The sequence below is a fragment of the Nuphar pumila genome, chromosome 5 (assembly GCF_984573655.1).
Source record: "Nuphar pumila chromosome 5, dmNupPumi1.hap1.1, whole genome shotgun sequence".
Taxonomy (NCBI): domain Eukaryota; kingdom Viridiplantae; phylum Streptophyta; class Magnoliopsida; order Nymphaeales; family Nymphaeaceae; genus Nuphar; species Nuphar pumila.
The window spans coordinates 111,955,725-111,969,907 of record NC_143253.1 but is presented as its reverse complement, the minus strand read 5'-3'; positions in this window follow the sequence as shown (position 1 = coordinate 111,969,907).

Here is a 14,183-nt window from a genome sequence, read left to right as displayed (position 1 = left end):
AATACCTGCGACACTTTGTTAGTGCCAACCAAAGAGATTAGGTTGATTTACTTGATGCGGCTCAATTCTGCTACAACATTCAAAAAAGCGAGTCATCCGGCCATAGTCCATTTGAAGTCGCAACTGGACAACAGCCACAGACTCCGCACTTTCTTGCTACGCGAGGACGTGGAAAAGCACCTTATGTATACCAGTTTGTCAGGAACTGGAAAGATCAGACTGAGTTGGCGAAGGCATATCTAAACAAGGCAACCAAGCGCATAAAGAAATGGGCAGATGAGAAGCGTCGCCCAACAGAATTTCGAGTTGGAGACAAAGTGTTAGCCAAGCTCTTTCCTGACCGCACAACTATCTTTCGGGGCCGCCATCGAGGCCTTATTCGCAAGTATGATGACCCCTTCACCATTATCAAATGTGTGGAAAACTTGGCGTACCGGCTGGACTTGCCAGCAAACTTTCAAGTGCACCCGATATTCTATATATGCAACCTGAAGCTATTCCACGAAGATGAAGGAGATCCTCAATGAAACATGCCTCAACGTGCCCCGATCCCGCAACGAGCTCCTTCAACAATTAGTGTACCAGGCAGAGATCCAGATATCATCCTCAATCATTCCAACAACTATCTAGGGGAAGTCAAAAAGTACTTAGTGCAGTGGAAGAGATTGCCAGAATGTGAAGCCACCTGAGAGAAAGCCAGCAGTATGTTCCAACATCGACAACTTGTAGAAGACTACCATGAACAATTGGCGTCGAGGATGGCGCCAACTTAGGCGGGGTAGCGTGTTCCGAACCGCCATGTTTTTCACCTTTTTGCTCTGATGTATATACCTCTTTGGCACTCTAGAATGCCCCACAAGGCCTTACGGCCTAAGAACTCCGTGTATTCGGACCCTCTCTCCCTTTCTTGATGTACTTTGCTTTCAAGTATCTATAAAGAAGCTTTTTGCATCCTTGTCTCTTTGCTCTCTTTGTGTTTGGGCATACGCGTACTCTTGCTTCCGCTCGTGTGCGTGTGCTGTGTGTTCTTGTGCGCTAAAAAAACCTGCCTTCGGTGTTTGCGATTGCCCGAAGCTGCGTCACGGGGGCCTTCGCTTCTAAGCCCGTGACAGTGAGGGTAGAAACCTTGTCCCCCGCCTTGGTCCACTACCATCCTTCAGCCTAGGGAGCCATGTGTACATTAGTGCCACTGCAATCCCACATAAGTAATACTTGTAATGATGTGTTTAGATATTGTTGGAGTCCGGTGCAATATGATTGCACAAAAAATTATGCATTAACCACCTGCATCTTGAAGACAGGCCTATCAGTTATGGGGGCCCAAGGCCTGATGGAAGGCAATCAGGAGGTAGAGGAACAAATTCTGTGCCATGTGATTGCACCAGATCCAGACTCATTGTTGGGAGCATATCACAGCTACTGTTAAATATTTTACATCTTTTTTTTAGGTTTAGCTTTATAACCATTTGGAGCATTTGCAGCATGAGCTCACAAGCTGCACCAATCTTATTAGCATCGGTGCTTATCGGCTGATACTCATGGTATTGGCAGAAAATAATACACTGCAAGCTTGAATTGACTACTTTTTAATAAAAATGTAAACAAATATTTTTTAATATTATTTTAACTTTATTTTAATAATTTATGCAAGTGCCATGTTATGATTGATACGTAATAATTTATTATTATTTTTGGGTCGATACAAAACGGATTCACTTGAGTACTGGTATCGGTCAATACAACTGAATCAGTGGCCAAACTATTCAGGGATCTACCGATACTGACAACATAGATATGAACACTGTGTTGAATTCAAGTTAATATGTTGGAAAGGATATATATTTGCTACGATCGATTGCACACATAATCAAGTAATAAATTATAATTTTATTTTTTTTTGGAAAAAAATTCATTTAATGTCAAACTTTTGATTATAATTCTATATATGGGCCACACTTTTTTAAAATTTCAGATATGGGCCAAACTTTTCCTGCAAACAAACAAATAAGAACCTCTTGTCAACATCTATCATCTTGGAAAATATGATTTTTATTAGCTCCATGTATTGTTTATTGAAAATTAAAAAGTACTTCATCTCATAAAAAAAGTAATTTGTTTAAACTCTTGTGGTCATTAAGGTCACTACACCTTCTCATGGGCCATAAGGTCCTAAAAAACAGGGTATTTGCTAATTTGGACATGAGGCAGATTTCAAAAATTACTAGGCATTTAGACAAATTTTTTAGTACAGTACAATCATTTTTCTCAATTCGGCAACAATCAAACCAATTTCTAGCTAAAATCATCTCTTTTTTATTTTGTTATAACTTTTACATTTTTATTTTTAAATGTTTTTAATTTTTAAAAATCAATGGATTGGTTGAGCCGGATTCAAGCCTGCATCGGTTGATTCTCAAATCTTTTGAAAGATCGATTAATGTCTGAAGCTGAATCTCATTTTTTTCAACAGTGAGAGCCTATCGGATCAGAGGCAGCTCTTGGATGCCTTTCATCTTTTTAATGAACGGCAGCCAGAACATCATGAATGGATATGTTGTTTCTTAGATGTGTTGTTCCACAAGTTTTTTGAGTCATTAGAGTTTAAGATGAGCAGCATGGCATCCAAGGCAGCTCTGACCGTGTATAGTCACAACTGCCTCTCACCTGATGGGCTCTCTTCAACAGTCTTGGTCAGCTCCTAAGCTTTAGTGTAGGGTGTCAATGGTCGGGTTTACCGGGACCCTACTTCGACCAAACCCTATAGGGTCCAGGTATGGTGATAAACAAGAAGACCCGATTATGAACCGGGTCTTGAGCCGAAGGTCCGATTAAGTTTGTGAATTTTTATACCTGACCCGAGTTCTGATTAAGACCCACAAATTTTCAATGTAAAAATGATAAAATATATTATTTTACCAGGTAAGATCTGGGCCTGGTTCATGTAGTTCTTATCAGGTCCGGGTATGGTTTCTCTTATAATGGACCCAATTAGACCTGATTCTGGACTCGATATCATACCGAAAAATTGGGTCCAAGTCTGGTTCCACCTGGGTCCGAACCAAACCCAGTCAGTTGATACCCCTACAGGTCCCTAACAGCGGTAGAGAAGCCAGGTTCAATAAAAGATCATTCATCAAGCAAAAATAACTAATATAAATTTATGTATTTCGTTGGACAAAAGTAACCCATTTAGCACGTATCATTTAGCATATTTCATTTAGCACCTACCTATTACTTTATATATATAACTTAAATATGTAAACCGGATGCACCAAGATTTTCAATAGTTTTTTTCTTAAAATTTCACTGTAATGATGCGATCTACATGCTTGATTTTATAAGAACATACTCTTAAATCATCGGATTACGATGTATAAGAAGGATCTTTTAAGACTTGAAAATCAACGGTTTAGAATTGTTGTAAATATTGAAGCATACAAAATTACATTTCTTGATCTAATTACAATGATTCAATAGTCGATTTTAAGCAAATGGACCACACCGAATGCATTAGCAGGGTTAGATTTGCAAAAAAACTTATGAAAAACTCATTTTATACTAGTTTACATATTTTAATTTATATATATAAATGTATATATAGTAACTAGAATATGGGAACTAGAAATATGGGCATTTTCAACACTTTTTTTGCAAATCCAACCGTGTGAATGTGCTTGGCATGGTGAATTTGCTAGGAATCAAACATTGGATCATGTATTTTCGATAAAAAAATGTGATTTTTGAATGCTTGAATATTTATAAAGATAATGAGCCATTTATTTTAAAACCTTAAAAAAATCATGTTTATGCATCAAAATCGGATAATTCAGAAGAGGGTTCTTATAAATCCAAGTTTGTAGATCACATCTGTATGGTTAGATTCAAGAGAAAATAACAAAAAAATCCATGAAAATAGTGGTCCACACATTAGTTCTCTCTCTCTCTCTCTCACACACACACACACACACACACACACACACACATATATATATATATATATATATATATATATATATATATATATATATATATATATAGGGTGACATTTTGTTATCTTAATTGATCTCATAGATGGATTTACTCTGGACCAAATGCTAGGAACCATCGGATAGTCAAGAAAGTATCACATTGTTAGGTTGTTGTTTTCTTAAGGCTCATAAAATCACGTCTACATGTTATAATTAGATGGAACCAAGAGTTGATTCCTACTAACCAAGCCATGTAAATCACGGTTAATGCTATGAAAAACAACAACAAAAAATTTAAAAATAATGCATCAATTGAGCTCCAACGGGCCATATGATTCAGATGAGCTAAGACACATGCTATAAGTGTGAACTCGACCATATTGGTCTTGCCCCAAAACTTGAACCATTAAAAAGTTGAGAGTCTTAGGAAAACCACGAGCAAGAAACAACCAAAGAAAATAAAACATAGCAAGAACACACAAATTTATGTGAAAAAAACTCTCCTCGAATCCAAGATAGAGTAAAAAACCACGGTCGCCCAGAGGAAAAACTTTATTGCTCTTTTCGACAGATACAAGAGAGAAAGAAAAGAAAGAATTTATACAAGGGAAGGGCGACAACCCTAAACCTAAACAAATCGGGTCTGATCCATAAGAAATCGGGTCTCAAACATAAGCCCAAGAAAAAATTCCTTCTGGGGGGTGCTGCCCCCCTAAGACCCCTGCGAGGGGCAGCCCCTCTGGACCCTCGTGTCGAGGGGAGCCCCTGGACCCCCATTTATGCAAGGGCAAAAACTCTGAATCAGGCTCCACAACTCATCAATCTCTCACTTAGAGGCTGATACAAAAAAAAAGGTCATCCATCTATCTTGTCTTCCCAAACTCTTCACTGCATCTCTGGAATGACAACCCTCCCTCATGCTCAATGAAAGAGTCCAACTGAGGCAATGCACAACCTCAGTTTCTCAGTGGTCACATCCTTTGTCAACATGTCTGTTGGATTCTTGACACTAAGGATCTTCTCTAATGACAACGTCCCATCATTTATCATCTCTCGAATGTAATGATACTTCAATTGAATCTGCTTTGTCCTTGAATGAAATACTCGATTATTTGCAAGACACAAAGCACTCTGACTGTCACTGAAGAGAACACTTCTGTTCTGTTCCTTGCCAATCTCCTTCAGGAAATTCTTCAACCACACAATCTCCTTTCTGGCCTCAAAAATAACAATATATTCAGCTTTTATGGTTGAGAGAGCAACACATTTTTGAAGTCTTGACATCCGGCTGATCGCAGTGTTACCAAGTGTAAACACATATCCGAAAGTGCTCTTTCGTTCGCCCACGTCTCTACCATGGTATGCATCTACAAAACCTTGTAAGTTTGCACTTCTTCCACTGAAACAAAGTGCCATACCTGATGTCTTCTTTAGATATCTCAATATTCACTTCACAGCTTTTCAATGCTCTGGTCTGAAGCCCGCATCGGGAAAGAGCCCCAGACCTTTCTTTCTGCAATAGCAAAAACTCTGGATCAAGCTCTACAACTCATCAGAGAGAATTTTACAATTGTTCTTTTCCTATAAGACAATATAAATTTCATATATAAGTATAAATTTAGATACAAGTAAAGGCGACTTACATGCAAAATATATAAAACTAACAATTTAAGAAATAAACCTTGTCATCAATATTCACTGGTTTCAGCATTGAAGTAATCTTCTTTCATACTTGTATGAGTCATAATGAAGATCTTAGCTTGTGAGCGGTCAGGTCCATCACCTCCAAACTACACACATGTGAAAGGTGGTTAGTTACTATAACATAATAAACTAAATAATAAAATAAAGATAAGTCATGTCTTGAATCAATAAAAGATAATGACTTCTTCCTTATAAATTAAAGTGTGCAAAGCTTTTTGTGCTGAAAAACTTTTATTGTGCGTGAATAGTTGCATATTTTGCACTTTGTGCATATAAGAGTGAAATAAGTTAGTCATATATATAAATATAATTTTAAATGTTTCAACTATCAAATAAATTTTGCTTTTAAAATGCTTAATGCATGCCTTTGATTATTGAGAACAAAATATTACATATGACTAGCCCATTACACTGCAAGAATACTTGGTACATGGTTTCTTATGCGGCCATTATATGTACCGTACATTTTATAAATCTTTTTGATGTCACACCTCTAGTTTCTCCAAAGGGTACCAAGCTGGAAAGACGTAGAAAAAGTGATGCAAAATGAAAAATCTGTGCAGATTTTCCGACCCTTTACTTTTTTCATTGAGAGAGTTTTTCTAAAAAGTAAACTTTTTGATAGAAAGCATTTTTCCATTGGGGAGGGAAGGGGAGGAAGGTTTCCTACGAAAAGAAAAATGTATTTTTACACTCACTCATCTCAACACATCTCACCATTGGTGCAGGGTTTTCTCGCATTAGTGAATGAGCTGAAATACTGGCACAAGGTTTTCTTGCGTCAATGAATGAGCTGAAATATTGGTGCAGGGTTTTCTCGCGTAAGTGAATGAGCTAAAATATTTCGATTTTCATTTTTTTTGCTCTCTAAGTTTTCGATTTTCATCTTTTTTATCCATTCTTGCTGCATCTATTTTCTTTTTTTTATCTTCTCCCAGCCTCTTCTTCTTCCCCCTCTCTCTCTCTCTTTGGAAGAAGAAGATCTTTGTTTCCTGTCAAATAAGTGTAAGCTTAAACAATTGCAATTTTGAAAAAGAGATGGCATCTCTGTCAATTTAGATTTTGATCTCTACTTTTTCTCCTATTTATCACTGGCGGTTTTAAGCATTGATCTCTATCTTTCTCCTTTCCCTCTCTTACTTCGTAGTATTGTTCGTATATTATTTGGTGGTCCCAAACCAATATAAGATTGAAGTATGTGTATGGAAGGCCTTATTATTCAAGGAAAATGAGGTTGATTACTGTAGTTTTTCTGTTTTTCTTTAAAATGCTTAAGTTGTGTATTAGAAAGTAGTAATGTCATTGTTACAATAAGGGGGGGTCCACTTATTGCTTTTGGTTGATGTGCACTATTGTCTCTTTCTAGCTTTTTCATTTTGTTTCCAAGTCAATATATTTTCTTTTGTTGATAATGCGTGTATTTGTGTGTCTTTAAATAACTTTGAATAAACTTTGCCTTCTTTTTTAATGAATAATTTGTTTGTTTTTAATATTTTGCAGTTATTGGCATGTTAGATATATTGTTCATGGAAACATAATGTTAATTTGAACAGGTACCACTTTACAAAGAAAAATTCTCATTTACATTTCAAATTGTAAAGATGAGTCGGTGGTTCTCATTGAGTATATATATATATATATATATATATATATATATATATATATATATATATACACACACAGAGAGAAAAGAGTAATGGTGGATGGTTTAAAACTGTCGGATGAACAAGAGGCACGTGATTTCCCGCAATTGCACGTGAAAGGTGCTTTTAGCAGTGGTCCAGACAACTGCTAAAAGTGTCAGCAAAAAAATGAACTTTAGCGACGGTCTACCTGATTTTGCTTCAAAGTCTTGAATAATTTTAAAAAAATTATCTAAAGATTGCCTTCTATCGTAGAGGCCACTGAGAGTGGGGAGATAAGGCCAACATCCTCTGCTTGATTTAGCCGACAGCTAAGTCTCTCCATCACCAGTAGAAAAAGGAAAGGGGATAATGGATCCGGAAAGGGGATAATGGATCCCCCCTGACTAATACTTCTAATACTGTAAAACTTTGGCCCCGACTTTTCCTTCATCACCATCGCAAATTTAAGAGTAGACATATGATGGGTCCAGGCTTCTGTAAATCCAATGCTAAGAAGGTCCAAGAAGTGTCAGTCAACATGGTCAAAGGCTTTAGTAAGATCCGTTTTAAACATGATAGAGGGAGACTTGTTATGTGCCATAGAAGCAATTAATTGATGGGCAATGAGGATACTTTGTTGAATGGTGTGACTCTACAAAAAAGGTCTTTGATTCTGAGAGATAATTCGTTAGAGGATGGGAGTCATTCGATTCATCATTATCTTGGTAATTATTTTGTATAAAAAATTACACAAGCTAATGTGACGAAATTTAGCTAAGGAACAATAGGTACTTCCTCCTTGGGAATAATAACGATGTGTAGTGTTTATGCTTGTGATGATCTTAACTTTATAAAAGATCTTGAATGGCCATGCAAACATCCTTCGAGATTATAGACTAAAAAGACAAAGAAACTACTTGAAAAACGGTCTGGGCCTGGAGAGATTTCACCATCGAGCTGCATTAGAGATATCATCTTCTAAAATGGGTCTGAGCAGACTCATTCTCCTCATTGGTGACTAGGGGATCCATGAAGCCTTCAAATACGTTAGGGTTAACTGTTAAACAAGAGAATAATTTAGAGAAGAAATCTAATGCTTCTCTAAATATATCCTCTCATCCCACAATACTAGAGCCGTCCTCCCTTTGAAGCCAATGAATTTGCTTGCACTGCATATTCCTGTTAGCCATGAGGTGAAAAAAGTGAGTGTTCTGATCTCCCTCTTTAAGCCATCGACAATTGTGACTTTTGCCTTCAATTGGCTTCCTCTAATTTGAGAATGTCAGAGAGTTCATCTTGAAGGTGAAGTTCATTATCAATAGCAAATGAGCTCCCCATGTCAACCTGTTGCAGATTTGAGATCTTTTTTTTAAAGGCAAGCTGAGGTTAGGCGGACCCCTACCAGAACAACAGCTGCCCCATGTGGCAGAGGGATTCGATCCTGGGCCTTCAGCTCGACACAGGACCCCGCTTACCACATGGGATACCACCTCGATGGATCATCGATAATTCGAGCATTAAGGATAGAGATTGGAAAGCTTGGATGAAAATCTTAAATCATATCTTAGGTACACCCAATCTCAAGATTGAAATTTCACGCAGGGATCAAGCTAGGTTGATCAACAATCATTTGGAAGGGAGGGGTCCTCCAACTCAGTCATGGACAGATTGGTCGGTTTGTTGTTTCTGTTTAACAAAGTTGTTATTGTTTCAGTTTCTCAAGATTTTAACAATGTTGCTCGGTCTCTGGCCAGATTGGCCACCACCGAAGAGGATAGACAGTGGTCGGATATGAATCCTGATTGGATTTCCCTCATGTAATTTTGTTCATTTTCCTTTTTTCATTAATAAAAGGGTAGGAGTCTGCCTAACCTCAGCTTTCTTCGTCGATATATATATATATATATATATATATATATATATATATATATATATATATATATATATATATATATATATATATATATATATATATATATATATATAAACACAATGGTGCATGATCACTTTCGAACATGACCAAAATGAATTCGCGCGGCGCGTGATGGATGCTCCGTGTGTTGTTCCACCAAACAAGACCTTTATTGGACCTTTAGCGGCGACTTTTGTCACCGTTAAAGCTCTTGTTTGGCAGAAAAGTGTAAAGCATCCATCACACCCGCGATGAACGCTCTGCACGAGTTCGATTTGGTCATGTTCAAAAGTAATCACGCACCTAGGTGTTACTATATATATATATATATATATATATATATATATATATATATATATATATATATATATATATATATATATATATATATATATATATAAGTGAGACATTAATATGAGGTTCAAAATTGCAACAAAAAGAAAGAAAAAGGCTTCCCATTGTGTTGCTAATATCAATAATTCAGGTTTTGGCCAGAGATCTTACCAAAATAGCAAGATCTGACATATGCAAGTCATTAGGGGTGTCAACGGGCCTTGTTTACCTGAATCCGACCTGAACAAAACCCTATAGGGTTCGGGTATGGTGATAAATAAGAAGACCCAATTAAGACCTGGGTTCGGACTTGAAGGTCCTATTAATAATGGACCTGGGTATTGATTGTGAAATTTTATACCAAACCCGGACCCGACTTGAGTTTCGATTAAGACCTGCAAATTTTTAATATAAAAATGATAAAAAATATGGTTTTACCGGGTATGGTTCATGTAGTTCTTATCGGGTCAGGGTATGATTTTCTTATAGTGGACCTCATTAAACCTGGGTCCAAACCTAATACCATACTCGAAAATCTGGTCAAAGTCTGGTTTCACCTGGGTTCGAACCAAACCCGACCCATTGACACCCCTATAAGTCATGAAAAGATCACCCACCTGATTGATGACCTCACTAATACAGAGCTTATACTATATTCTTTTGTATAGAATTTCAATTTTAATGATCTATTAGGGGTATGCCTAACCCTGAATTTTCTTTCAAAAAATACATATATCAATAATTCATGACTGCATCCTGATTGTCATGGGCATAAAATTTTTTGCAAACCCGTGATGCGTCAGACTGCCCAATCTGGCCAGCCCAACGGCCAAAAGCCACGCACCAATACTTTTTCATGTGTTGAATCATTTTCATTGCCTCTACGCACCACCTCGTGCACAACTGCCTAGCAAAAGCTGATCAAGCACATCATTAAAATGTGAATTCCATCTAGTTCATGTCGCTTAGTGCATAGTCGTCTCATACAATCTTTAAATTCTGAAAGGGCACAAACTTGCCTTAGCCTTGTGTGTCATGGAGCGTATTGCGACTCCATGCGCACAACACAACAAAACCACTCCACTGAAGGAACAAGACCTTGCGGCTTCCAGTCCAAAGACCAGTTGATGATTGAATACCATAGTGATGAGCACCACCCAAACTCATTCACCGGCGCCTAGGCATTCTCTCGCCTAGCCCCGAGTCACCATACTCGGTTGGAACCACCTAAGGTGATTCCTGAGAGAATTAGCCCTAACTCACACACACCTCGTACGTCCAACCGCTACGTATGAGAAACTCTGGCAAGCCGAGAGATCCTTAACCAAATCTTCAAAGGCAACATCCTTTGATCCGTTGACATTGCTTAATTAAACAACGCTTCACATCTGTGCCACCATACAATGATGCACTAATGACGATATCGTTGCTTATCGCATGTCGTGCTATCATCGCACGTCACCAATCAAGCCAACGCATGCTGCGCGTTCTTACACTCGATGCATTTTTCACTCGGTAGAGCTTTACACTGCGCATGCCTCATTCTGAAAGTTCGGTTCGGGACATTCTCCCCCACCCAAACTATTGTCATCCTCGACAATGCCGGTGCAAGTAAGAACACAGTCTTAACTGATATGTCAGTTTTTTTTTGTACTTATCTTTGGTTTACTCTTTTTTCTTCACCCTACTTAACTTGTTTTGGTTTTCATTCATGATCGTTGCAACCTTTAACATGTCAAGTCTCATTCCTTAATGCGCCTCTGATCACTTAGATTATGGTCTTCCGTTCCATCAACATCGAGCATCATTTGCTCGTAGAACCCCAGTGCAGTCTCATACACAAGCAGGTCATCCTCGCCCGCACGACAAACTTGTCATCTTCATTCTCATGGCTGAGGTGCCTTCTAACCCCACCAAAAGCAATTCCAAACCTTTTGTGTTCCTTGCAGAGAAAAATGACCACCAATGTGTGCCACAGGAATATCAACTCCTTTAAGCACCAACTTGTGATTTTTCAATGGTCCAAACTAGTCCTCAAGTGGGAGACGCCTACTTACGTATTACCCCAAAGTGATCCTTCAAAGCATCTTCCTAAGCACTCGTCCACATAAGGAGCAACACTGCAACTCTCATACAAAGCCAACAAAATATTTGTGTATGAAACAAACTAACGAGCCACGAACAACAAATTTTTTTGCACACACAATTCACAGATGAACTACCAACTCAAGGGATCAAAATAATGAGCATTCTGCTCAACATAGGCACTCCACTAACCCACAATCTTGAGAGAGAATCTAAAAGTTTAGTTGAGTCTCTCATACCCAAAGGTGTAAATCTATTCAGCTGAATCCAACGTACATTTTTTCTCTGCACAAGGCAAACATCACACTCCACTTGCGATCCTAACGCACGACTAGTAGAAATCTTTTGACTTATCTACGTTTTCTTAGCCAACTGAACAACAACTTTACACTTCTGCTTATCATTGACAAGATGACCCATACCAACCTGCCAACATCTTCCTTCTGTGCTCCATCAACCATACTTCAGCTGCGCAAAATTACGTAACCAAGATAAACCATCACTATCATCTTCAGTGTCGCATACAATGAACAACAAGGTCTTCGTGAATCTTTCTTCTCTGATACCAATTTGTCACAGGCATAAAATTTTTTGCAAACCCACGACGTGCTAGACTGCCCAACCCAATGGCCAAATGTCGTGCACCAACACTTTTTCATGTGCGGTCCACACCACCTCGTGCACAGCTGCCTAGCAAAAGCTGATCAAGCACATCTTCAAAATACGAATTTCATCTAGTCCATACCGCTTAGTGTATAGCCGTCCCATACCAGCTTTCACTTCTGAAAATGGCACAAACTTGCCTTAGCCTTGCGCGCCATGAAGCATATTGAGACTCAATGCGCACAACACAACAAAACTTGCCACTGAAGGAACAAGACCTTGCAGCCCCTAGTGCGAAGACCAGTTGATGATTGAACACCATAGCAACGAGCACCACCCAAACTCATTCGCCGGTGCCTAGCCCAGAGTCACCATACTCGGTTGGAACCACCTAAGGTGATTCTTGAGGGAATTAGCCCTAACCTACAAGCACCCCCGTGCGTCCAACCGCTACTCATGAGAAACTCTTGCAAGCCGAGAGGTCCTTAACCAAATCTCCAAAGACAACATCCTCTGATTCGCTGGCGCTGCTTAATCAACCAATGCTCCATGTTTGTGCCGCCACACAACGATGCACTAACGACGATATTGTTGTTTATCGCGTGCCATGCTATCACCATACATCACCGATCAAGCCAACGCATGCCGCACGTTCTTGCACTCTATGCATTTTTTACTTGGTAGAGCTTCACACTGCACATGCCCTATTCCGAAAGCTCAGTCTAAGACACTGACAATGCAATTGCATATCGCTCATTTGGGTCGATCACGGGAGTGGCTGCAGATCTGGGAAGAAGGTATTGACTCCTTCATCCAAGGTTTGACTCCCACTAGATCTGTGGGTGTCTTGAACTAATGGGTTCCGTAGGGGCTTGGGTGTCGGTAACCCCATCCGGGATTTACCTCTCAAAGGTGGGCCTATTAAGTGAGCTGGTTATTGGCGTGGATTTCTGGTCATAAAAAAAAGAAGACAATGCAACTGCACGTGCATCTCTCTCTCTCAACTAGGCTTCAATTCTTTGGGTTTGGGTTGGATATTTGACCAGATTTGAATTCAATTGGTCAATTTCGGTTAGGGATATAACATCCAAGTGCTAACAGCATTTACATTCGGTTTCGAGTTTTAAACTGTATCTGATTAACATCCAAATCCAATTTCATGTAACATGAATTAGCGATTTAAACTAATTGGATCTGGACTTGGTAATAACCTTTTCCGTCCAAATTTAACATATGTCAAATTTTGTAAGCTTACCTTCGAACCATTTACATCATCAACTTATGTCGCCAGGACAAGCTATATTAGAGTACTGTGTCTAGACGACACGACACGACACGACACATGGTATGTTATGACATATACAACATTATTTGGATATTTTTTTAATAATATTCAATATGACACACTTTTTGTATATTAAAATATTAAAAATATATTATTTTAACAATTAAAGATAAAAATCCATGACCAGTGTCCTAGTTTTCAACTCATGTCTCATATCCGTACCAAGACCATGTATGTGTCCATGTGAAATATCTGACAACAGGGTGGTCGAAGAATGGCACGGAAATTTCAGTTATTAATTGGAAAATTAATTTACCTATGCATTATATAAAAAATATTAAACAGGATAACCACATGGCATTCATCAAGGGTGAAGAGCTATGTCATAAAGACACGTGGACACGAGGACGCTTGACATGGTGGCGACTTGCAAGTTTGAAATTTTTTTAGAAAATAGGAAACGAGGACACAAATTTGTAATTTTTTAATCAATAAAAACTATTTTTTTGATATTTTAATGCTAAAAATTTTATTTTTATTGAAATAAAACATTAAAAATAATAAAATACTATTAAAATATTATTTGTGTGTCGGTTGCCGGATCCACGTATCCCTGTGACGTAGATCAGGAGTGAACAGGTTAAGTGGGTGACCACACCAAGTTTTAG